This window comes from Micromys minutus, assembly GCF_963924665.1.
Source record: "Micromys minutus genome assembly, chromosome: 4".
NCBI classification, from domain to species: domain Eukaryota; kingdom Metazoa; phylum Chordata; class Mammalia; order Rodentia; family Muridae; genus Micromys; species Micromys minutus.
Genome location: NC_137973.1, coordinates 59,891,637 through 59,919,013, shown reverse-complemented (window position 1 = coordinate 59,919,013; position 27,377 = coordinate 59,891,637). Strand labels below are relative to the sequence as shown.

The 27,377-nt window shown below is 40.2% G+C and overlaps 1 protein-coding gene and 1 pseudogene across 8 annotated transcripts in view; one reads left to right on the top strand and one right to left on the bottom strand.

Moving 5' to 3' along the window:
* Positions 1-27,377, top strand: part of ANK2 (ankyrin 2) — a 539,079-nt gene that overhangs the window by 289,516 nt on the left and 222,186 nt on the right. The window lies entirely within an intron of this gene.
* LOC308419946 (large ribosomal subunit protein eL33-like) lies at positions 23,000-23,330 on the bottom strand (annotated as a pseudogene). Its single transcript has one exon. The product of its transcript is annotated as a large ribosomal subunit protein eL33-like (transcript).

The following is a 27,377-nucleotide window of genomic DNA, read 5'->3' as shown; positions in this document are numbered from 1 at the left end:
ACAGGTTTAGATTGGGTTTCACTTTTTAATTTATAAATTTAATGGGGAAGAACTTAAAACTGTGCAGTGATATTAGCCAGACTCAGCATCTATACATTTCACTGAGTTTAATACATTTAGCTGTGGAGCTTCACACTGGATTTTACACCTTCAGCATCGATAATTTTATGCACATATTCAATTTTCTATGAAATAAAGACTGATTTCTCTCTTGTTTCTGCAGTATTGATATATCAAAATATTTATTTTGCTATCTTTTCTGATTTGTGTCCTTTTTTTTCCCTTGTAGCTAAGTATTCCAGGAACTCTTAATTACACAAATGGAAATTGTATCAGAGAATTGTACTTGAAATGGAATTTTCAGCTTTCTTGAATTTTAATGTAAAGCTCATTCTAATATGAGGCTGGGTGATTAGCATCAGACAGAAAGGCAAGAAGTACCTCTTAATGACTGAGCATCTCCATTCACAAGTCATTCCACTAGTCCAATGCTTCCTCGTAAAGGAAGGAGAATTGCTTCAGTGTCGTGAGGACCAGGCAAAGAGTCAAATAGACACGTACTTTCAGTTGACGATGCTTTTCAAGATGCTCAGCTGTAGAAATTCTCCTGCACACAAACAGAAAGACTTCAAACACTAGCATTTTTCAGGACCAATTTTGGTGTAGACAGAACACATTTTAGCATGAAATTTTCTTAAACCTTCCAGCATACCTCTTCACTAACCTGCTCCACCCTCTACCTTCTACCCTGCGCCAAGAACAGTATAATCTTTACTGTTTGCCTCAGTTTCTGGTGTAAATATGTATGTCATACTTCTCACGGTCTATGCACGGTTCTATTTACATTCTGCTATAGGTTTTGCACATGCTGGCTTATAATACAGTGTTTCAGGCAATGAAAGATGGAAACAGTACTAGAGAGTAGATAATTCATAAAGAAAAGAGGTTCTTTTAGCTCACTGTTCTGGAAGGCTAAGAGCACATTGCAGGAGCTGCTGGTTCCTGTTGAAATCTATATGCTCCTGCGTGAATGGCAAAGAAGTAGAAACACGTACAGAAGATCATATATGAATAATGAAGCCAGAGAGCCAGTGAGACTTGAACTCACTTTGACTCACTAATACAGTCCCTTGACATAAGAAAATTGTTACTAGGAGAAGGGCACTCACCCCGTTTGTGACCCCGTTATCTCCTGAAGTTCTAAGACTCTCCGACACAGTTATGGTGGCGAGCAATACTCAATATCCATTTCTGTAGACTCCGGAATAGTCAGAACATGCAGGAATCCACATTTTCTCAGCCTTCACTTGACACAGGTATAAACGGAATGGACTTAATAGAGGTATTCTTCCTCTGGAGAAGAGCTTGCGTTGGGAAAAACTGGATAGGTATCTCACCAGCTCTGGACTGTGTCTCAGGACTCTTTCCTTTCCTTCCACTGCCTACTACCCCAGCACCAGGAGCAACTGTGATCTCAGAACCTATGCCAGACTCCCGTGATCTGACCGGAACCCACCTTCCCCATGGTACTATGCTGAGAAAAGTAACAGCCTACCTGTGCATATTAAGGGGCTTATCTCATTTATAAAGTTCACCAACTTTAAGAGCTTTTGGCATAGTGCCCATGATAGCATTCAGATGTTCCTGTTCTATGATCAAGTCTATGATGGCTCCTCATGACTTCATATGGTGTGGCCATCACAGCGAGATTCAGAAGGGCTGAAGACAAGGGTCAGTAGTAAGAGAGCACTGGCAAGCATGTGAGAGCTCTGAGTTCAGATCAAAAAAAAAAAAAAAAAAAAAAAAAAAAAAAGCAGTAAGCAAAATAAAACAACAGCAATGGTCCCTTAATCCCCCAAAGGGCTTCCCGTATCCTCATTAATTCTGATACATTGATTAGATGGATCATTAATTGGTTACTGGCATTAATGAACACCAAAGCAACAATAGTTGTTCTCTCTTACATGAAGTAACTGCCGACAGAGAAAAATCTTGGACTGTCAAGCATCCATGGGGACAGGTAGCCAAGTGCTCGATCATAGTACCATATGCTGATTCCCAAGTGCTGGGTCACAGTACCATATGCTGATTCCCAAGTGCTGGGTCACAGTACCATATGCTGATTCCCAAGTGCTGGGTCACAGTACTATGCTCCGCTCTGACTGATATTAATGTTTCATATCATGAAGAGAACGATATAAAAACACATTTGGGGAAAAACAATAAAAACAAAACAAAACAAAACCAAACCAAACTGAAAACCTCTGCAGATATTTGAGCACCATTGATTATTTTTATGAAATTAACTTTGCAATCATGGTAATTGTTTAAAGGAAAAATGATGCTTTTCTTTTGCTTAGCATATAAATCTATACAGGTGTAGATTTGAGCAAAATGATGACTGAAGCATCATACGTCTTGTCAGTCAATAAATGTTTATAAGATGCTAGGCAGGCTCTTCCAGAATTTACATTTTCTTCCTATCGTTCCCTATAAAGGGGATTTTATACCAATGAGTATATTTTTAGAAAAGAAAATCCAATAACTAAAGGTTCTATCTTAGAAAACCAGAAGAAGAAAATAAATATAAAATATATGGAAAAAAGTAGAAAATAACCAATTTAGAATAGATATTAATGTAATTGAGAAAAATAAAACAGAAAAGAATCGTCAATGAGACAAAAATCTATTTTTTGTGAAAAGATTAATAAAAATAGCATGACTCTACCTAGAAAAACTAAGAAGAGAAAATGCAAATTGCTAATGTCCGAGATGGGGGAAGAGTCATCATCATTGATCTGGGCATTAGAAGCACCATAAATAAAGAGCATAGGCAGCAGAGAGGAAATGCATGAATTCTTTGTAATCACAACCTACCAACCTCCATAGGAAGAGAAGCAATCAGTAAGCTTGTACTTATGAAAGAAGTTGAATCAGTAATTAATCTCCCAATAAAGGAGGCAAGGGGCCCAGGTGTATCAGACACCTAAAGAAGAAATGATACCAGTTGTCCACATCTCATAATAAAAACATGTAAAAAATTTTTAAAAATCTTAAAAGTAAACACTTTTTCTGTTATTCTCTGAGGCCAGGGTTGCCCCCAATTAAATCAGGAACTTGAGGAGTAAGGAAAAGCAAAGACAACAGTTCTTATTTAAATGAATGTGAAAATACTTAGCAAAAATTAGCGAGTGGAATACAAGAAAGTATAGAAACAGTTTTTTTGTATTACTACCAAAATCAAGTTATTCTGGGTCAACATTTGAAAGTCTTATGATCTATCATATTAATAGGTTGATGAAAAATATGCTTTTATGAATTGGTACAGAAAAATGTAAGCGACAAAATCCATCTCTCTCCTTTGACAATGGCACTGCTGGGAATTGAACTCAAGGGCTCAGGCACGAAGATGGTGGTCTCTACTACTTACTGTACCCTCGGCTCCTAATATCTACCCTTCATTATTGATTAAAAGTACAACCGCTGAAGACTAGGGATAGAGGGGAACTTTTTCAACTTGTCAGATACTGCATACAAAAAAAAAAAAAAAAAAAAAAAAAAATCCCAATAGCTAAGATCACTCATAGTGGCGAGAAACTAGCAGCATTCCGTTATGATTGGGAACAAATCAAGACTTCTCCTTCCATTTATATTCCACACCGCACTGGAAACTGGGAAGTGAAGCAATTCTCCATAGTCACCTGGTGGAGGCATGATGTCCAGGGAAGTTAAGAAGTTCCAGCCATCAGTGGTGCTGACTGGATCCCAGAGATACAGGAAAGGGGAGTAGTTTTCGTCATCCACATTACTTTTAGCATCATTAGCCATCATGCGTCTATCCATCTCTGAGGATGGTCTTGCAGGCAGAGGGAACCACATATGCAAATCCTGAAGTTGGGGGAGCCCGAGTGGCTAGTGCATGGCCAGGAGACGGTGGCAAAGAAAGAGCAGGTAGTGAAGGATTTAGAATTGTTTCTCAGCATAATGGAGACTTATGGGAATTGCTTAGGCTTTTGCTGAGTAGAATACATATACTTTAGCTCTATTATCTCCATCTTCATCCATCCAGTCATCTATCCATCAGTGCATTCATCTATCCATCCATTTATCTATCTATCCATCCATCCGTCTGTCCGTCCGTCCACTATCTATCTAATCCATATATGTATCATCTATAATTTATCTCTTTTTCTATCATCTCTGTTTTTTGCAGTGAGGAGGGTGGGAGGAAGGGTCGGTGGGGTACAAGTTGGGGAGCTGACAGGAAGCTGGTGTTTTAGATGGAGTGAGAGGCAGCAGTGGGTGGTGGCTGAGGAGATGAAGCGAGCATACATGGAAGACTGTTACGTAGCAAAACTTATAATATTCAGAAAAATCACAGTATGTGGCTAACTCGGGATTTTGCCTGGGTTCTCATTACTGAGATGCAAAAGCCGGAGGAGAAACACCCACAGATACCTAAAGCTGTCTAAATGGGTGTGTGGAGCTGTTGGTGAGACGTCAGAGCAGAGCTGTTTGGTACAGCTCTGAGATTTAAAGTTGTGGACTAGATGCTCCATCTGGAGATATCGGGATGTACACCACGAGAAGAAAGATTCTCCGTGTCCATGGTTAACAGGAGACACAGCCCAGCCACCAGCAGCCTTGTCGGTCTCTCATGTAGGATATTTCAGTCAGACAAAATCAGGTTCTTCACCGGGCTGGTGAAGAGAATTAGGAGGAGTCACAGAGAGGCAAGGTTAGTGAGTTTACACAGACACATAAGAAACACTGATTCACTCAAGTGACTTCTCGGCAGCTTATTATTTTTGATGTTGTTACTATTATTTGACAAGTGGGGCATTGAGCACGGTGTACATTCAGTCTACTAAAGAACTGGATCACAAGCCCCCACAATACGTATATTTTTATTATGTTTCTATTTCATCAAGTTCGCATAGATAACACCCCTTGTTTTGTCTACTCCTGAAGTCGTTCAGTCTCAAAGCAGAGCATTTGCTCAATACACAGCTTTCGTGTGGAAGGCAAATATTGTGTATTGGCTTAATTTAAGATGTCTGGGAACTTTCCATCCATTTTCATCTATTTTATTTTAAAACAAATAACTGCATGGGAAAAAGAGGGCTGGCACGAGATGCTAAGAAACAGAGGCTTTGACTGATGGCCAGAAACTGAGAGTGGTAGGTTTCTTGATACAGGAACATCAACTGTTTTAAAAAATAGACTGAGGATGCCTTTTAAGTGAAAAACGTATTTGGAAATAAGAGAAATGGATGTTAGCCATGTTTGAATGGCAATTTTTCAAAGTAGTCAAAAGCACTCCACTGTATGTCACTGTGACTTTACTTTAAATGATTAAAGTAATTTAGCATCCTGCTTAGTGCTAAGCAAAATCAAATTAAAGTATTGCTTTAGAGCTTTTGAGGGAGATAGAACCCCGAAAATGCACCCCTGAGCATCATCTTCTGTACCACCAATGATGCATCAATTTAAAACGGAGGCTTTTACCGTCCGTCTTTTAAAAGTCAGCTGTCTAGAGCTGACAGTGTTGTCCGTATCGGACATTTCCATTTGTCATTTTTCATTGTGAGGCATGAATATGCATCTAGGTGCTTATTAAGGTATAAAATAGGAATCAGGTGCTTAAATCTACACTTAAAATAAAGCATTTTGGGTTTTAATGAACTTTGTCCCACGTCTCTCGTTCTTTTAGGCAGTGTGTTTTAAAGTATAAATAATCTCCGGAAACTTGGCATTAAGAATGTACTAGTTAACCTCAGGGACAGGTTAGATGACACACTTTCAGGTTATCATTCACCAGCCTGACCCTGGTTTTAGTATTAAGCTTTGAGATGTGTTAGTCAGATCTCTTGTCCATCCCAAGGTAAGGTATGAAGAGGGAAGCTTTATCTGGACTCATGATACTAGAGGGTTCAGTCTAAGAAGTTGGCTCTGTTGCTTTATATCTATAAGGAGACACATCATGATGTCCTGTGACAAAATCAATCTGTTCACTTTGTGGCTGGGAATCACAAAAGACAGAGGAGTGAGTGCTGTCCTCATAGTCCCTTCAAGGGCATCCTCTTGTATCTTGGCTCATTTTTGAATATTCCAGCATTTCTCCATAGCACAAGCTGGAGTATAGGCTGGGGATCAAGTGCTCAACAGATGCTCGGGACATTTATGACACTTACTATAGAGAATACAATGCTTGCTTAATGTTACTGTTAAATCATGTGTATGGTATTTTATTAGATGGCGTGTGTGCATGCTTCAGAGAGAGAGAGAGAGAGAGAGAGAGAGAGAGAGAGAGAGAGAGAGTTCAATGGACATGTAATATTCTTGGGCTGAGAAATAAGGAGTAAATAAAAACAATTGTTCTTCTCATTTTAAAAAATACCTGAAACCACATCATCATAAAGAGATCTCACATTCCTTTGATAAAGATAAAGAAAATTGTAAAACTTCGAGTTTGAATATAAACCAAAAAGAGATGGCAAAGAGAAGAAAACAGAGCAAGTAAACTATAACTTATGACAAATGAGGGATAAGGGTAAGGATATAGTGTTTTGCCATCAAGTGTAGTGCCTCAGGACTCCTCTTGGCAGCATCTGTTTGCAATGAAGAGCAGAAATGGAGTTAGACAGAACAGGTAAACTCAGTGTCTGGGGAGAAACGGTTCCAACAAAGAGATGCTAACGCTGGCAGGTGAAGAAGTTCAGGGCAAGGTTGTCCCAGCCGACAGGCAGAACCTAGAAACCCCAGGGAAGGTTATTTTGCGTTCAGTACGGTTATTGGCAGCCAATCAGACAAATCTATCCACTGGGGGAATGCTAGGGGTATTTTTAACCCAGGGTGGGATTTAAGTCTTAACCACAAAGCATTATCCAGTTATTTGAACAGATTTCATGGTGGCTTTGGTCCTGTATTTTAGAAACATGGAAAACAGTTCCCTACTTATTTAGCAGGTTTTCTGAGTGAGTACCATGCAGACTCTGCTGAGAATTGGATAGCTGAAGGGACCAAACCAGGGAAGCCATATTGATTGGATTAGGAAAGAAGTCTAAAGTAAGAGTTGAAATATCAAAATAAAATAAAATAAGGTTTTTTCGACAAATATATAATGAACATCCCACCAAATTGATCTATATTGTTGGAGACTTTGGTGGGAGACTTATTTTCCCATTATGTCTGATAATAGCACCAAGACCCATGTGTGAGATGATTTTCTTGTAGAGAATATTTCCTAAGATGTTACATCTTCAGAAATTGTGTCTGTACATGCAAATTAGGGGTTAAATATTTTAGGGTAACTCTCCCATGTTGTTTTGGCATTTTCACTCTAAAGAAGTCTCATGATATTATGTTGTGTATACATTTTGAAGCCTGTTGTTGGGTAGATTAGGGTACAGTTTAATGTTGCATAAACAAGCTCCTTTTAAAATTAGTTGTCAATATTTGGATGTAAACAAAAATGTGGTCAAAGAAATCTGAAGTGGAGATATGACACCCAAGATTCTTTAACTAAAGGAATATATATATTAAACCTTAGAACACAAGTAATTTCTCAAGTAACATTTTAGAGCAATTGGATTTTAATATCTTGCATCCAGTAGAGGGCTATCAACTTCCATTAATTTTTAAGAACTCAGTGACAGTCAAGCTGTAGAGTATGTTCACCAATTTTCAGATTTGTTTTCATCCAAGCCTTTCTTTGAAGTTTCACAATCCATAACTAAGATGCAGTACCTTTCAGTGGGAAGAGGTCACAGATCCACCTTTCCAGAAAGGTTCACAGGGTGTGGAAAGTAACAGGAAGCCTCTGCTCTGATTTATCTAAACACACCCTTCCAGATTTTATTCGAGCTCTTCTTGAACTAAGCAGTGAACATTTTTTCCTTCAAAGGCCTAACGCTGACTGTGCAGATGGGCCCATAAATAGAGTGGTTTCTTGGGCCGGATTTTGATTTCAGCTATATTTGTGGTTCAAAACATTTTGTGCTTATGTTGTGGTTTAGACAAAAGTGGCACTTTATTTCTAGTGTTATGAGGGGAAAAACATTTGGACAAATGTTCTTCACACTATTCCGTAGGTGTGCACATGAAGCCTATGTAAAGGGGCCTGTTTCTGGTCTTTACTAAAACCAGAGATGTTAGGGACCAGACATAGGAATGGAAAGGAATTCCAGTGCCCGATTCTTTGTCAGTGTTTGTAAAGACCTTGTTCCAGAGCCTTCCATTTGGCATGGCGCTTACTTGGTTATCAAATGGCAATTGTTCTTTGCTTTGTTTTTGCACTCCAAACAAAGCTCTGTGATGCAACCCTTCCTTGTGACTGAGGCTGGCTCTAAATCTATGACTCTGGAACCACTGATGTCCTACGTATCCTCGGAGCTCTGCTTTGTCAGGGCTGGTTAGTTTGCTGGTTAGCTAAAAAAAATAAAAAATAAAAAATAATGGCTGTCTCATTTATGTTCTCCCTGCTGTAAGACTCCTACCAAAGTATGAGGACAAGTATGTTGGGTTTACTCATTACTAATGAAATAATGATGGATAGATATCAGCAGTTTCTATACAAACTATTTTGGGCTATGATTCTGTCCTGTACTCAGTTTACTTATGGTGGGTCCCCCCTTTTAAGTCTCTCTATATGTCTCTTTTTATATGTGTACATATGTATATATGTATATATGTATATTTTTTCCCTCAAACCATAATTATTATAGTCTCTACTCACTGAGTACTTATCACATATACAAGGCATGGTCACTTTTGTTCATCAACATTCTCACCATTTATAGTAAAAGAAACTGAAGCTCACAAAGGATAAAAAATGTACCCGACATAGGGCTCAAATTGAGATGCAAACCTCAAACTCAAGACACCTCACTAAATGAAGAAACTCTAATTTTATAACAAAATCAAAACTGTTATGATCAATTAATGAAAAGGACAATGAAAAGGGAAAAAAAGAAATTCATATTTTATTTCAGGCGTAGGGGTGTAGCTCAGTTGGTAGAGTGCTTACCTATCACACAGGAAGTCCCAGGTTCAACCCCCAGCAATGTAAAATTAGGCACGGCTGTCCTCTATTATAGTGTCAGCGCCTGGGGGCTACAGACAGGGGCAATAAAAGTTTAAGATTGTCTTAGACTACATTGTGAGCTCCAGACCAGCCTGAGATGCATGAGACCCTGTCTCAAAACACAACATTTCAGTTAATCTAATACACATTTCTAGATCTTCTTGCAGTGGTGATTGAGATTAAGATCCTTGTGGAAACTCCTGTTTGTGAGTTTTCTATTGTTTAGGGGCGTGACACTGTCTTCTTTTTAGGCAACAATGACACATGGGTCTTACCTTGCCCTTTTCTGGTTCGGTATCTATTAAATTCAGCAAAAGTATTAAGATATCTGAAAAATAATCTTATTGTAGAGTTTCCAGGTGTTTCTAGTGGTTCTGACCCAGCATTTTACAGTTGCTTTGTCTATACGCAGATTTCAATAGCATTATTAGGGAACTGCATGTAGTAAGTCCTTTGCATTTATTTTTCATTTGTACACTGATATTATTTCTCATGAAAACTTAAAAACAGTTTATTTATCCATATGTTTACGTATGTGCGTGAATACATGTTTGCCATTGCAGCTGTATGGAGGTCAGGGGGAACCAGAGAGTTTGTTCCTCTCGACAGTGTGGGTCTCAGGTATAGAACTGAGGTCAACTGATTTGACAGCAAACACTTTTACCCGCTGAGCCATCTTGAAAGCCCTTGAAACAAAACCATTTTTACAGCTCATATTTCATTAGATAATAGAAAAAATATATTTAACTTATGGAATCGAAATAAAAAGTGCAAAATGGGGATAAAAAGATTTTAAATAAACATCTTATACTCATGGTAAACCATCTGTCAACAGTGGGAGAAAAACACGCACAGAATATAGAAGTTACTGAGCTTTAAGCTTTTACTGTGTCAACACTAGAGAAGGTGGGACATGTTAGTTTGTTGGCAAAGCTATTGTTTTGTTTTCCTATAAACCTTAGGGGAAAGAGGCAAGCTATTTTCTGTGGAGACAGAATTGAAAGCTGAAACAGAAAAGGGATCTACTGATTTTTTAAAATTTTTTTTTTAAGTTTAGAGGGCTGATTGATTAGAGTTTCCACTTGGGCAATTGAATTTTTTTTTCATATAAAATTTACAGTTTTTAAAAGTTTTATCTTATTCCTTATGTCTATCTATTAGATTTCAATGAATTTTGAATTATGTAAGGTTTAATGTTTTCATTTTCTATGAAAATTTATCATTTTATGGATACATTTTATACTATAGCTAACTGCACATAACTATACATATGCATAGTTATATGTTAATTAAAATAGCAAAAATAAATGAAAGGCATCTCTTTATATTGCAAATGTAATTCCTTTCCCCCCCATTGGTTTCATATTTGCCTTTGAATAAGTTTGAACTCATTACACATAACTTGTTCTAAAATATATAAGACGGCAAGATGCTGGCTGGCTGTCTAAGCAGGTAGGCACATAGATCATTTGGGAACATGGCACAGCAAGCTTCAAGTCAAGAGCTGATGCGGGTCCTATTCAGCTATCTACCTTCTTGACTTTGTTGTCCCTGGGAGAGAAATAAGCTTCCTAGTGGAGGCAGGGCAATGTTCTACCTGTGTTGGCTTTTGTCTTTTATCTGTTGCTGGTTGACAGCAAATGATGTCAACCAGTCAGTAGGCATCTGAACCTCCAAGAAGGGAACTTGCCACTGACCCGGAAGTACATGATAGGATCACCATAGTGTAATGTCAAAAGTTAAGGCTTGTTCTTATGTGCTGCTTTGGAGTCTGGTGAATTGAGAGATCGCTATATGACCCAATTTGAAGTTCTGTGCACTCTACTCCGGTGAACCCGGAGTCCTATTTAAGTGTCTTTCATATCTGAGCCACCAGACCGTGTTCCTGTTCATCCCCGTACAGTGGGGTCCAGCACCCTGCCCACCCCTGCACTGTGAAGTCTCACTCCCTTCGCTGGTCCTGTTATACTATAGATGAACCTGAGTGGCTTTGGGTTACTTGGTACTCACTTTTCCCAGAGCAGTGAGCGTGTGGCTGATGAGCAGCCGTCAATAGCAAAGAGTCACTGTTTTCCTAATTAAAGCTTTTATTAAGAGAAACGCCGTGTGCAGCAATACACTTTGCATCCGCCATTCCCTTACTCCTCATGCTCCTTACGTGTTTAATGACGTCATTCTCCTTTCGTATGGAAAGTTCGGTGGCTTATTGGAAATAGCGAAGGGAAAGGCACACAAACTCAGTCTGTACTCCGAGAGTTGAGATGAACGTCCTCCGTAATTGATACCACCCCAGGAGTCAGAACTTTGTCCCTTGTGCGATGATGTCTTGTCCATATTCAAACACTGGAAGTCTTCGCAGGCCGGCTGCCTGGCCCCGCCCCACCCCGCCCGCCTGCCCCGCCCCGCTCCGCCCCGTCCCGCCCCGCCCTGCCCTGCCCTGTGGTTTCTAATGTACACCCAGTAGTTTTGCATACTAATCACTGTACTTGAGATGTCGTTTGAACCGATAATTTCAGGGAATGGATAATAACAACGCCTTCAGAGCGGACATGCAGTGACTTGGGTAGGCTTTGTGATCCTTGATCTGCTGGAGGGATGGCCGTTTTGTAATTCTGTCCTTGGCCTGAATATTTATTTCAGAACCACTTTGTGTGGACATTGGCTATCAGCTTCTGCCCTTTTGGCCAGATAGTGCATATTTGCTAGGGAACGCACCCAGGAAACGCACACTGCCCTTGCTTGCTCATTTCTTAGTGGCTTCATTTCCTATCAGTCTTGCTTAGAAATCCCTAACCATCATGTAGTGCCCTTAAGAAGCTGTTTATATTTTAAGGGGCTAGAGAGGTGGCTAGAGGTTAAGAAAGAACTCATTGCTAGTCCAGAGAACCCAAGTTCAAATCCCAGCACCCATATCAGGTGGCTGACAAACACCTGTAATTCCTACTCAAGGGGAAATCTTGTGCCCTCTTTTGGCCTCTACTGGCACATGTATGTGGCATACACATAAAGTAAAAATAGATTAAAGACATTATATTCCATCTGTATTTCTACCTTGTTTAAGTAATAGTAATAGCTTGTCTCTGAGTAGCTGGATACACACAGACATGTTAGTGCTTGTGTTTTGATTATTGATCAGAAAGACTCAAAGGTGCCTTTCTCGGGAAATGTGATTTCCCAAACCGGCATGATTTTGGTTTTCATATTCATGGGATATATTTTAAAATAAATAAAATTTAAAGATGCTTGTCATATTTAAAAAATAGAAACAATAAACATTTTATTTCTAGCAGTGTATTTTATCTCTAAGTTAATTAAAATGGTTGCAAGAAAATATCGTTTATCTGAATGAAGAAATTAAAATGGATCTGCGAAGAACACAGAAGCAGTTATGACTGAGACAGTCATATATTTCATTACTAAAGCCTTATGGTTGTGACAGTCATTCATGCCAGGGAAAACATGACCAGGTGATAACATGTTAGTTTCCTGTTATCAAAAGCAGAGCAAACCCCTCATCAGGATTGCTGAGGAGTATTGTGTAATTAAAACGTTTTATAAATCTTTTACATTTATTGAGGTTTCTAATATACAGAGAATCTACCTGGTACAGAATCGTTTCCCTAGAATTGCTGAAAACCTTTACATCCGTATTTTAATTGTTTGAGGTTTGGATTAAAACAGCAAAAATTGGAGACATCTACTACTTGTTGTTAAACTTAGGAGATTTGGACATACTCTAAAATTACATTTTTTATTCCTGTTTTTAATTTGAAAAAGATAGGAATTTTCTATTAGTTGTATATTGACAGAATTTTGTGCTAGAGGTTATAATTTATGCTCTGTAGAACAGCATAGTAACTCAGTTATTCTAACATATACTTAATGGGTTTTATTACCATTAGTAATATTACTATTTTACATCTCATGAAAATATAAGACATACATGACTAAATCTAACATGGCATAACTAATGATAATTAAAAATAGATTTGTCCCATGTAATCTTTTTCCCCCAATAAGCATTTATCCAAATAATGCTTCAAATTGACTTATAAATGTGAAACTTAACAAGTAACAATCACATTCTCTTTCCTTTACCAATAGCTTCCCTTGAGATTCTGAAGTTGTTAGCATTTCTTTTCTATGATGTGTCTATATGGGGGAGAGCACATACGTGTGAGCCAGAGTTCACACTTACAGGGTCATTCCTCAAAGACTTGTTTTGAGACAGTCTCTCACTGGCCTTGGGCTGGCCCAGTCAGCTAGGGTGGCAGGTTAGTGAGTCCCGAATCTGCCCGTCTCCTTCTCCAGTACTGGGACCACAGGCCTGTGGGTGTTTACATGGGATCAGGGGGAGGCAGAAGATGACTCTCAGGAGTCAGTTCTCCTTCACTGTGGATCTCAAGATTGAACTCAGGTCACCAGGCTTTTGTGGCAAGAGCTTTTACCCGCTGAGCCATCTTGCTATCCCTGGTGAATTTTTATTTGGTCAAATAAAAGGATTAAGATATAAACCCTAGAGCTTTTAGAAAAATCTCTTACAAACCAAAGGCAGGTGTACAGTGAATCACCAACAAGAGTTTAAGTCCACATCTAAGATTCAAGCCTTTGATGAGTCCAGTCACACTCATATTCAAAATCAGCATTTCTTTTATATTTACATATGGATTCATATTTGTCCCTGAGTCATAGAATAAGATGTCAGTATTCGGAAGGGAGAAGTCCTGAGAACATTTGGAGATATTTATTTGAAACTTGAGTCCAGATGCTTAAAAACTCTGAAACAGCATTCTGTCCAAGAGCTGCATGTGCGCTGCTCACAGGAGACTCTGTCCCAGCAAGGCAAGGTGCTCATCTCGAGATGGATGAGGATGCCTCCTTGTGGACCTCCTGGAATGGTGTTTGATTAAAGACAGCACTGTAGCCAGAAACTGTGCAGCAATGAGATGCAGACAGTATGAAAGCTTTGACTTTAAACAAAGAGTGTTCCTGTGAGAAAAAAATTACAAGATTTTATAATCATAAAACTTTAAAAGATTATGATTATAAAATTATAAGATTACACATAAGTTTCAGTGTAGGCTGGTCTTCCGGTTACCTAGCATGTTCTCTCTCTCTCTCTCTCTCTCTCTCTCTCTCCCTCTCCCTCTCTCTCTCTCTCTCTCTCTCTCTCTCTCTCTCTCTCTCTCTCTCTCTCTCTAAATTAGGAAGGTGTAGCGAAGAGATGTTTTGTCAAGAATTGTTCAAAGTGAGCAGACCCAGCCCATTTCCACAGCCAGGTTGGAGCTTAGACATCTGAGCCATAGCCAAACTCCTTGTCCATGGCGGTTCACACTCTGTGGCTGAGGGATGTACTGAACATGGGCTTGGGAAACATGCAGAAGGGATGGTGTGCTTAGCAATTTCCTTTTCTTCAGAGCTGCGTTCATTGGCTGCCTTTATCTGAGACCACAGTCAGGGTCTGAGCAGGGAGAAGACTGTGGTAACAGAAGAGTAACTATCTATGACCCATATATGTGGCTTATGTCACTTGCTAGAAAATTTCTGTGTAACTTGGAAGCATTTGGAGACATGTTTCTGAGGCAGGATGGTGAAGGGCCTGAGTCAGTGACTTCTCTCTCCCAGACTTAGACTGGAGTCCTTGCTTTCTTCCTTGGGAAGGCATAGAAGAAAGTAGTCCCCCCCCCCCCCCCCCAGCATTATGATCTTAAAGAAATCATCTTCTCTGAGAAACACAGCTATCCAAAGTAGGATCCATCGTATTATTAGCAGACACTGCCTTAGTGATTTTACAGTATCGAATTGGCTTTGGACTTTGACTTCAGGTGAAACAAATGGAAGATGGTGGAACACTGTAGTCACTCATTCAGTTTGCTCTCTCTTATTGTAACCATCATCACCGCAGAAAACACATAGAACTTCAGACATGGACTAATACCATGAATTTGCTTGGAATCAGCTCTTGTATCACAGTCTAAGTAGGGCACATCGTTATTGTCGTCATCATCACCATCATCTAATTATCTGATTAGTTCTCACCCCGCCCCTGTCCCTCCCATCCACACTTGGACTGTATAGAATGATTATGCCGTTCAGTCGCATGGCTGCTTCTCCTGGGTGGAGCTCTGTGGGGAGGAGGGACACCGAGGGATTAAGTTGCATATGGCCAGCTCAGTTGATATTGAACGCTGCCCTTACTGATGCCTGGTGTCGCAGAGGATTTTCTTTGGATTCTGATCAATGGATTGCTGCACAGTGAGGACAGCAAATGGCTGGTTTTCTCCTGTCTTTAAAATGAAGCATGTCCTCCCTGAAGGGCAATCTCTCAATTCTGCTTCTCAAATGTAAACGACAGGGTGGCCGTGTGTTCCTCACCTTTGAAGACAAGACACTGATTTTTCTCATTACTGGTCAAGATGCTTTGTGGAAGGAATCGGCTTTTGGTACAAACACAAATAGCAGCTGGTGTTATATCTCTGCCGGAGGCTTGAGGGGAAGATCCCAGTTAATGTGGTGTGTGCATCCTTTAAATGGCTGTGAGCTCCTGGGACTGGAACCTGGTGCCCTGTCTGTGCAGAGGTCAGCTGGTGAGTGTGCAGTATTCCCTCCCTTAGGAGACTTGATGGATCCCCCCCCCCCAAATATAATCATAGACCAGGTTGGAATTACCAAGTCAACAAGAAGGGATGTCTTTAAGAAGTCACTCCTTCAACAGCTCACTGCTGAGTAAGTAGGTAGTTTGCGCTGTAGAGGAATATCTGATCTGTGTAACTTTATTGAAAGGAGTGCCTTCTGTGTTAATTTCACAGAGGAGCAATGCATTTCTTAATTGGGAAAAAGATAAATGATCATAACACACACTAAGAGAGCTTTTGGTCAATCTTATTTTAAGATGTGTTTGCCAATCGTCTGAGGTGACTGGTTTTGTGATTGGAATGTGCTAGTCACCACAGTGGTGGCTCCTTCCCTGCTTTCTTTCCTCATGTCAACTGGCAGCAAGAGCCCTGCACCTAAGCTCTCCTGCTGTTATCACATGATGTCTGGAGGTAAGCCCTTCAGGCTCATCTGCACAGCATCTTTGCTTCTTTGTGTCACATGCAAAGATACCACGACATACATTAGCAAAGTCACATGACTGTCGGTTCTAAAGACGTGGTCGATGCGTTTTCTCTGTAACGTCTCTGTGAGTCAAACTAAAGTCTATCGTGTATCTTGATTGTGCTATTCTGTGATGAGACAAGGCCGGAAACTAAACTATTAACTGTATCTCAGATTTGTTTTTAGTTACCCAATTAATGCTTTAAAAATGCGAACCTTTCTTGTATAAGAGAACAACCTAGTGAAGCTCATACTGGCTAATTTTCCAGGAGGGTTTGAAGTGAGCTTAGGACGAGTTAATGAAAGAAGCAAATGTTTCTGACAACAGGCGCTGTTCACCTTCTGCTGAAGCATGTGGTTTTTACTCTCCTACTGAGAAGTCTGAACCGGGAGATGGTCTTATAGGATCCTACTGAGGCATTGGGAAAGGTCTATCCAAGAATCCTCAGTCACCCTCACTAGCAGAAAGACCACAGTAGGAGGCTCAGCTACATTCCATTAGGACTCAGATTAGGAAGCTAAAAGAACATCCACAAATCAGGTGTGGCGGCTCGCTTGCTCTAAACCTTTTTTTTTTTTTTAAATGAGGATTTAGAAGAAAAGGGAATGCCAGATGGCACCAGGAACAGGCTGTGCTGTGTTCTCGCTGTTTCCCAGAAGCACCCTTGAGTAATGACTGCTTTGATTTCAGGACATAGTAGAGGACATGCATGAAGTGGGGTATAACTAGGAGACATCCATGGCTACTCTTGCCCAGGAGGTCCCAAATCCATGCTAGCTACCCAAGAAGCCTGGGTGGACACACACATATTTCTACACACACGGAAAAGACTTCCCAGGGTAGGGTCAGGAGGGCTGAAGACTAGATGAAGTAGATAAGGCTTTCTGTGTTTTGTGGATCTGATTCTCAGCTCTAGGTTCGAAAGGATGATAGCCCGTCTTATGCAAGAGATGTAATCCTTCCTAAGCTGGCTGACCCGGAACTACCACATCGCTAATAACGTTGCCTCATGCTGGGGTAGTTATTCCCTGATTCGAACCAACATTTGAGTCAGAAGAGCTTGCACTGTCACAGAAGGCAGTTAGCAACTGCTGCCCTCGACTCCGTTTAAATGAAAAACAAAAAACAAAACAAAACAAAACAAAAACAAAAAAAAACAAAAACAAAAACAAAAAAAAAAAAACCCTGGAAATTATGTAAGCTGAAACATGTAAGACCAAAGTACAAACCCTAGCATTTTCTCATCAAACCAAACCAAACCAAACCAAACCAAACCAAACCAAACCAAACCAAACCAAACCAAACCAAACCAAACCAAGCCCCTCACTAGTGTACTCTCTTCACGCACTGGGGACAATGGGACTTTGTAGTCTTCATTTATAAACACAGAGTTTGTTATTAAAATGTTAAGTTAGCGTAGCAATGCGTTTCATTATAAACATTTTCTAGGAAGACTTTAAACATTTTTCTTATAGAGTTTATGTAGGATCAGATTATACGGTTTTACTCTCCCTTGATATAGTGGTCATAATTATTCCTCTAAAATATGACGGTTGTAGAGGAAGGGCCTTCATAATCTACCTCAATAAAGAGTGTTTAGACTCTGTAGAGCTAGAAAATGAGACACTGAGGGTATCCGGTCAGTCCTTGATAAAATTTTTAGCAAACTTCTGAAAAATTGGATAGTATCTGTGATTGGAGAATTCTACCTTGAGCTTACAGGTGATTTTCTCCGTCTCCCTACTGGGGATAAGAGGAGCATCTGCATTTTATACACTACGTTTTTCAACTGTATTTCCCTACTGAGTATGTAAGGGAACATCCAGAACTTCTAATTTTACTTGATTTATTCCATTGCTTTTCACGTTAACGTGTAGGTTAAACCATCTTAGCGAATTTCAAAGACACCTAACTGGGTACCTGCGTGTCCCTTTTAGAGTGATGGAGGGTGGTTTTCGGGGCGCCTGCTTTTCTCTTTGAGCTCCTCTACTCCAGCTTCCTCGGGATAACCTAGCCAGAGCCGGCTTATAGAGTGCTCACTGACATACAGCCCGGTTTGATTCCTTGCCAAAGCAAGCTGCTAAGGCGGTCTCACGTGGGTCTGTAAAACCGCACCGGGGAGCCCGGGCAACTCCCAGTCCTCCCAGACCCGCTCTCCCCTTTCCACGTTGCAAGTGGCAAGTCACTCCAGCTCTGCTCCTCTCCTCCCGGCCCCGCGGCGTAGATTCTTTTCTCCAAATGTACCTTGGAGAAGGGAAGGGCTGAGGGATTTAAGACGCAGGGATCTATGTCACGTGCTGCCCGTAGCAACCGCGGCGGCGGCGGCGGCAGCGGCGGCGCCGGGTCCTTAGCGAGACTGCACCATTTTCTCTCGCCCTGCATAGAGGTGTGGTTGCAAGCAGCAGAGAACTCCTCACCCCCTAGGACGTTCACGGAGGTGGCCTCTTCCTGGCTCCGGTCTGAAGACAGACTGTCTGGAGGAGTCCCCCCAAGACCGTTCCAACTGGTGATGAGCTCCTAAGGAAGGCTTCTGCAACTATTAGGATGCTTGTCTGCACTCGGGGCCACCCAACTGCTGAGGAGCTCCGGGTCCAGAGCTCCGCCCTCCCCCGGGACCATTGCTGAGCGTGGGTGCTCACCTGTGCATGCCTGTGTGCAGGTGTGTGCTGCTGAAGGGCTCGGCTTGCAACCTGGGGGGACACTCGAGTGAATTATGGGGTGCTGCAGAGGCTGAAGCAAGATTATGACCTAGTTCGGGGGCGGAGTGGATTATTTTGTGAGTGTTCTGGCTGCCAGCCATTGCTCTGCTGGAGGAAAAAAAAAATCACATCTCCACAAGGCAGTAAAATCACCTGTATTGCTGGGGAGTGGGAAGTTATCCTCTGCCGATCTCGTCTGCAAAAATGGCTCACGCTGCTGCTTCTATCAAAAAAGTTAGAGAGGCCGAACTGGATGAAAAGGAAAAAAATCTGGAGAGAGAGAGAAAAAAACAACGGAAAATCCCCAGGGATAGAATGGAACGGAAAAGAAAGGTATGGAGAACCTCCTGTGCTTCCCCCCCCTCCCCCCGCGCGCCCTTTTGTAGCGTGTAAGAATCATCAGCCTTTAGGACTGGCAACTCCATCCTCCCTTTTCCATCACTCCCCTGCACCATTTCCAAGCACACTTTGCAGCCTGAATTTGCTGCATTGGGAGGAGATTCTTGACCAGGATGGATCTCCTTCGCTTTGATCAAGCAAAGCAAAATTCTTGTCACTTCAGTTTTCTCTTTTCTACCTCCGTTAGATTATTCCGTCTTAGAGCCGGGTTCTCTAGTCTTCCAGATTACTCTCACAGAAGAAGGAAGGGTTGCCATATGGCCGTAGGGTTGTCGTCTTCTCATTGCCTGTGTCTGCTACTGGACCGCTTCGATACTGATGGTATTTTCAGTAAAGATCTCCGATTGGGAATAAGCTACAGGATCTGTATACCTCCTTGCGTTTCTGAGGGCTGACATTATTATACACTAGAATAGACTAAAAATATTGTTGCAGAGACCCGGGCTTCTGCATTTTTAGAATTCTAATGTTCTATTATTAATTCTGCACTTTGCTTTTCTAATGTGGCAGTTAAGCTAGCCCATCAATGCAGTGAATCATCGAATCTACTAACAGTAAACGAAACACAGATTGACCGTCTTTCTCTGAAACATGTTTTTTTAAATATTAATTTTCCCTAAAAATATAAATCTTACAAGCTGACAGTAATGAGATACCCAGCCAGTGGTCTGAATCTGTAAAGAAGTTGTTGTATCTAAACACTTCAGTTAACAAAGTAGGTCACTGAATAATTTCAGATGATAAATGGTATATTACATTAGCAGAATGTAAAAACAGTGCTTTGCATTCAAACTCTTTCTAAACAGATCAGGGATTAAGCGATGCACGGGGAATCACACGTTTACTAATGCACATGCTCCATGGACACATTTTCTCTTTTTCCTCCGTAATGGGCACATTCACCTTTGCATTTGAGAAACATTGTCTTTGCCACCCCCCGCCCCCATTTTTGAAAGAGACCTAAGGAGCCACCGTGAGTTGAGGTCTACCTTCATCCTGATTCTATTCTACTTCTCCTCTAGTTAGATCAAATGCTTAGTGTCTGGAAACAAAATTAGTGTATTTAGTGGTTTCTCTTCTGGAGAAATCTTAACACTATTTGTTTGACCTTTAAAATGCCTTGTTTCAAGGAGCTTTGACTCTTACAGTACCCACGTCTTACTGGCCATCTTCATTGGGGTTGACTTCCTCCTCTATAGCTCCTGTAGTTTTTGTGTTTAATCCTCTAAATAGAACATTACCGCCTAAAGCGTTTTCATATATTTATATCCTTTCAAATCTTTGTTCCCTCAATTACCATGGATTATGTCTTGGCCAGGAGTGCTTGAACAACATCCACTTGAGACCCAATAACATCGCTTAGCCCAAGTGGCTTGTATCCATTCCCTGGGAACCTTTCAGCTTTGCTGTGCATGGTTTCCAGTGCAATTCTTTCTCTAAAGCTCATTACTCCTGAAAAAGTTGCATCGTTAAAATGGCAAGTGCCAGTACTTGTTGAGGATCTCGGTTGCTTGGATGCCGTCTTGCTTTAGCTTAGATCTGGCCCTGTCAGCAAGATCACTGGTTAGTGGTGTAATAGGACAAGACCATCTGGGTGCATTTAGGTACCATCACCTTAGAACCAGAATGACTGACAGTATTTATCTTTGTTCTTCTGTTTACATATATACGTCTCCAGTGTGCAGGATTACACAGCATAGTAAATGTTTACCAAATGATGGGGTGCACTTGTGAGATTTATCAAGTTTCTTTCCTAGATAGACAACTTCCCCTTCCCCCACCTTCTAACCCAACCCAGTTTTTGAACATGATTTAAAAGAAAAAAAAAGCTTTAGTTCAGTGTTCTTTCTTAGGATGAAGAAAATGGCAGCGCCTAGAGGGCTGAAAATGCCTATTACTAGACTCTAGAATATGATCTTCAGAAAATCATTCTAAAATGATCATGTTTTCTACTGATACCATTTCATAATCGTAAGTGAGTACAGCTGTTGTGGGACCAATAGAGTATATGAAGCATCATTTTTATATCTATGGAAGGCTTCTTATAAACCTCTTTATGCAAAGGATGCAGAGAAGACCCATCCCCAGTGCAGATAAAACTACAGAGCTTGGGAAAAAAATACGTTGAATTTAAAAGGAAATTTTTACCAAGATACAGCTGTTGATTTTAAAAAATAATTCAATTATGGCAGCCTTATATTTGGGCTTTATTTTAATATGCCTTTATAAACTTATCTAAAAAAATACTTATTTTGCTTTGTATTATATAAAACTTTTAAAATTAATTTTAACTCTTTGCAAACGTCAGTCCTACTCTGTTCTTGATGATAACCTGTAACACTAACTTACCATTTGTGGGTTTTTACAAAGGCAGTGATTTGCATATTACAGAATTTCATTTCAACTTCATTGTAAGCAAAATGTTCAGGCTTCCTGTATTGGATAACTAATATTTAAATGTTTTATATGGCATGCCCATTGTGTTTGTGAAATACGTGGTATAATCAATGAATTTAAGCTTTAAGCAAATGAAACAAACTATTTGAACATGTTTACACAAAGAGTACACTGATCTATCATTTGTGGGGTAAGAGGACATTCTGTTCTAATTTGCACCTTAGCATTAACTGAATAATCTTCATATGTACAAAGTCTGGTTCCTATACTAGAAGTCTAGTATCGGAGACCCAAGCTGCCAGATGGAATAGCTAAGTATAAGAATTCTTATGCTGGCAAGACAACCCGAGCCCTAAAATGTAATTCCAAGTGTGTGTGTGTGTGTTTGTGTGTGTGTGTATTCTACAGCTGCCTCTTTCCAATTTATACTTTTTAAAACTTGAAAACTTGAAAATAATTTATAAGGAACACCTAAGAGTGACAGCACAGTTGCATTCCGAAAAGCAAAATATATGTACTTAAGTGACCTTTCCCCTATGACCTTAAGTTTCACCACGAGCTGTCATAGAAGCTTCTGTGTCTCTCGTTTCTCAGCACAGGCTGATCATCCTTGAATCCATCATGTCTCCAGTGTTCACTAGAATTATAACGTATGACGTTTTCATACATGCTCAGCATGAACTTTGGACATGTTTACTTTCTTCCCTTTCCTCTTGTACCAACTGGTCCCTTTCTCTTGCTCATGGTCCCCCATCTACTGCCTCTTCTTTTCAATCTTTCACATAAATAATTACTTGTCTTATCTAGTCTAGTTTGTTTTAGGTGATGATCTCTCTACCCATGTTCTCGGCACACCTTGTTCTTTATGGTTGAAACCCCACTGCGGTGGCTGGAGAGATGGCATGAGAACACGGGTTCTGATTTTCTTGTTCATAGAAAAGGTTAGGTTTGGCCATGTGTGCACCTATAAACCTGGTACTGTTCGGGGCAGAGACATGAGGATCCTCGAGGATTGCTGGTCAGCTCTAGGTTTAGTGACTGTCTCAAGGAAATGCTGTGGAAAGTGATAGCAAAGGATATTCATTGTTCTCCTCTGGCCTCTGCATGCCTAATGGGCATCTTCCTTGACATGAACATATGCCACCACACACATGCACATGTACACACACACTCATATAAGCAGGAGCAAAGCTCAACTGTGTATAGATACAGAATTCTCTTTTTCTTTCTTTCTTTCTTTCTTTCTTCCTTTCTTTCTTTCTTTCTTTCTTTTTTTAACAAGAGCACAAATCTACTTTTATTTATTTACTCTCCTTTAGTTTAAATCCAGGATGGGTACAGCATCACATGGATTCTGTGTCCAATGGCCTTTGCAGGAAGGTTGCTTCGGAATTTGGCACGAACCATACCACTGTTTCCATGGGCCCGCGTTACTTTCCCCCAGATCACTCTGGTTTTGTTTGGTTTGCCTCCAGGAGTCACTGTATTGTTTTTTGCTTTGTACACATAAGCACATCTCTTGCCTAAGTAGAACTCGGTTTCATCTCGGGCATAAACGCCTTCAGTTTTAAGAAGAGCCGTGTGCTCTCTTTGGTTCGGGACCTTGCTTGTAGCCAGCAACAGTGGCCTTGCACCACAGCCTTCCGGACATACTTGCGATCTTTAGAAGTCCTGTTCCCAGCAGGCCTCCACAGGCGCCAAGATAGCGGAAAGAGGGATTCTCTTTTTCAATTTCTTTCTCTTTTCTTCTTCTTCTTTGGTAAAATCTTACCAGGTAGGTCTGACTAGCCTGAAACACACTATGGAAAAAAGGCTGGCCTTGAACTCATAAAAATCCACCTGCCTTTGTCTCCTGAGTGCTAGTATTAAAAGTATATATTACCATTCCCAGATATCTATTTATTTTTAACAAATAGCTAATTGGTTCATATTGCTAAACCTGATAGGCCTTATAGAACCTTTAAAACACAATTTACTAAGTACTGTTGGACCTTATATTGGATACATACATACTGGGCCATTTAACTGCAATAATAACAACTGTATACATCAGACATCTTCCTGACTTCACAGACAAGGAAACGGAGATTCAGAAGTGGAACTTCCTTAGCCATGGATAGCTATTAAGTGGCATACTTGAGATTTAAACTTAGATCTGTCTGGGTCCAAATTTCACTGAGAAAAACCATAGCATGATTGTCCCGACATTGAAATTGTAAGTAAACCATTCTATCAGCTAATGTTGTAAATTTTTCACCTCCACAATGACATTCTACAACTAGAAGAAATTTTAAGCAGCATAAAGATTTGATTAAACAATGTATTAGAGGTTGTTATTTTATTATAATTACTTCCAAAATTTTCATAAGTTTCTTGGGTAGTGAACTTTTTGAAGTCAAGACTTGCACCTTAAATCCTGGCCGGTTGATGCCCATGATAGACTATTTAAATCACTTTTGTTATCTTTTTAAGGGGTCAGGATTTCTATAATGCACTTGCATACTTACATTGATTAAACTTTAAGGTGGTGGTGTATGGAATGCAAAATAAAATCAGTCTTTTCTAAGTTCTTTCTAAATAGTTCTGCAGAAAAAGGAGAGTTTCTGGTCACCCCTTCACTTTATTTTCCTATACATACAGTCTTGGAGGCATAAGACCTGTTTACAGCTTTGCCTCAGTGAGATACCCTGGCCATTGTCTTTTTCTCTCTATTTTCTATGCGGATATATGCTTGGTGACAACTAGAATACTTAATGGGTATGTGCAATGGGCCATGAAGACTTCTGACACAAGTGTTGGGATTTTGAAAACAGATGTTTTATTTATTTGCACGGGGAAGGGAATATTTGCTAGAACTTTAAGTTGTGTTATACGAATACATTCTATCTCAGCAGTCCCACAGGCATCCAGTTTGGTTACCGTGGTCTCAGTGACCAGGGATCAAATGCGATTTGAAAACATTTCAGAAGCAAACAACTCATTAAGTTGTTATTTGTGAGCTCTTCTGATTAATGTGATAAAATCTTCCAGAATCCTGCCCTACCCTGAATGGGATGAGAATGCTGTTTGTGTACCGTACGCACCTGCCTGTGAACTACCTAATAGTCCTTTTGGTTATCAGATGGCTGTATCGTATATCTCTGTTATAATTTCTTACTTCATAGTGACCTCCAAAGGTCAACAGTAGTGATACTGACAGTTCAGATATGCTGTTCTTCCTTTAAGAAAATAGTGAAGGTTCTTCCATATACCTTCATTGAAATAGATTGTTACAACTTTTCAGTTTCATCATTAGTGGTTACTCATTTCCTACTAGACCTGCTTTATAAGTCAACCTTTGCTCTAGGTCTACACATACAGAAAATATTCTGTGTGCTTTGTGTTTAGTACTATCTCTAGTGTCCACTGGAGTCTTGGAATGTATCCCCCATGAATAACGGGAGACAATAGTGACATTCAGTGTTGGCTTCTCCTGCGGGTGAGAGCTGCTGCGTGGGAACAGAGAGGGGACGCTTGTCATCATTCCTGTCCTTGAGCCTTCTGCTCACGCACTAGGCAGCCAGATTCCAAAGGTTAGTTGCATTCTGGAAACGGTGACACTTAATTTAGAACTGTAAATACACAGAGATTTCTGGACACCAAACTGAACACAAGTTTAAAGGTTCTAGCTGCAGAGGAATAGCATGCAACCAGCCACCCTTTCTTTTGCAAGACAGGGGTTCTCTGTGTAGCCCTGGCTCTCCCAGAACTTGCTCTGTAGACCAGGCTGGCCTTGAACTCCCAGAGAATTGCTTGCCTCTGTCCCAGGTACTGGGATTAAAGGCACGCATCACCGTACCTGTCTTCAATAGTCACTTTAAGAGCTACATCTAGTCATCTTTCTGTGTTTTCTACAATTCCTTTGCATGTGGCTATTTCCACTAACTACAGTACTGCAAGGTGATTGTGATTGGAGATGCCTTTCCCAAGGTTCACTTGAGAATAAATGTTGAAAGTTTTTGCCACAGTTACTTTCCATTTCCTGTACATCTAAAAATGTTCTGGGACAGCTATTTAAATGTGAAAGCTTCCATACACCCATGCTTTTCAAAATTACATTTTCTTCTTTGGCATTCATCCTATACCTTTCTTTCTGCTTAGTTCGCAAACTCCTTATTGGCTCTCCATGTGGTGCCCTTCGTGGACACCGTGAATCCTACATTTTTATTAGTCTTAATTATGAAGTCCCTCCTTCAATCACTGAGTGGGTGAACAGTTTAGGGTTACAGCTATCAGATCCATGTGATTGCAAATAATCTTAATTTTATGGCTTGAGATAAAATTTGAAGACTTGAAGAAAAATAAGATCTTAATTTAGAAAACGATTTTGTCATCAGACAGGATATTGAACGACATATTTTTTACAGGTATTGAGTCAGTGGAAATACCTGGAAGTTAAGACTTCTATTCACATCATCTTTGATAGCCATATCATTGTGTTAGTTATATTTCTTTAAAGTCATTCTTTTTGATTTGGTTTTCTCAAACTTTATTCTTGGCAAAAACACTTAACTTTATTCTCAGTGAGAGACAGTGTGTATTAAAACAAGCAATAGCTAAGAAGGCTTTTTTTGCAGGTTCTAGAAACTCATGTATGTCGTTAGTAGAATCAGCTTCTTGCAGGTGACTTTTTTTTTCACAGACCAATGTGATTTTAAATGTTTATTGTATTTATGTGGATTACAAGACCACAAATAACTCAGAATTCTGAGGGCTGCATGAGAGAAGATAGAACATACCCTACATTAAAAATATTTATTATATGTGTATAAGTATTTTGCTCTAGTGTAATTTTGTGTGCCGTGTGAGTGTTTGGTACCTGAGGAGCCCAGAAGAGGGCATCAGATCCCCTGGAACTGGAGTTTTACATGGTTGTGACCCACTATGTGGGTGCTGAGAATGAAACCTGGGTCTCCCAGAGAACAGCACATACTCTTAATGTTGAACCATCATTCCAACCCTACAATCTATATGTTTTTGAAGTTCTTCCATGTTAGCAAACCAAGGCTAAACAACTAGAATCAACATTTCCATTTTTCCATCAACCTATGCTCTTCTTCATGTATCTAGACCAGCAACCATTTACTTCTAATAATTATATGTGTGTCTAAATTGCCATTGAGAAAAAAAAATTTCCATGTGTAATAGGAAAGCTTCTGAAAGTTTAATAAGGGTAATTGGTGTGTGTAGCAACCAATTAATTCTGAACACAGAGAGGAGGAAACAGATGTTTAAAAGTTAAGTTCAAAGGGCTCATGGCCCACAGTTTACCTGTCTTTGCAACGAATAAGATGGTCTTTAGGACCAGAATGTGTGTGTGTGTGTGTGTGTGTGTGTGTGTGTGTGTGTGTGTGTGTGTGTGTGTGTGTGAAAGAGGAAGGGAGGGAGGGAGGGAGGGAGGGAGAGAGAGAGAGAGAGAGAGAGAGAGAGAGTTATTTATATAACTCAACAGAAAAAAAATGGAAGGAATGCTCTGCATAGTGATTTAAATGTTCCATGTTTAACAGTTGGCACCGCTGTTTTGAAGGAACTCAGTCCAATGGCCTAGGGATTTAATTATTAACTTAGCAGCCAGGGAGACCTCAGATATTTAGAGGAGCTGATGCTGCTCCGGCTCCTAACACAAGTCAGAAGCTGCCTTTTGTTTCATATGCTTGGC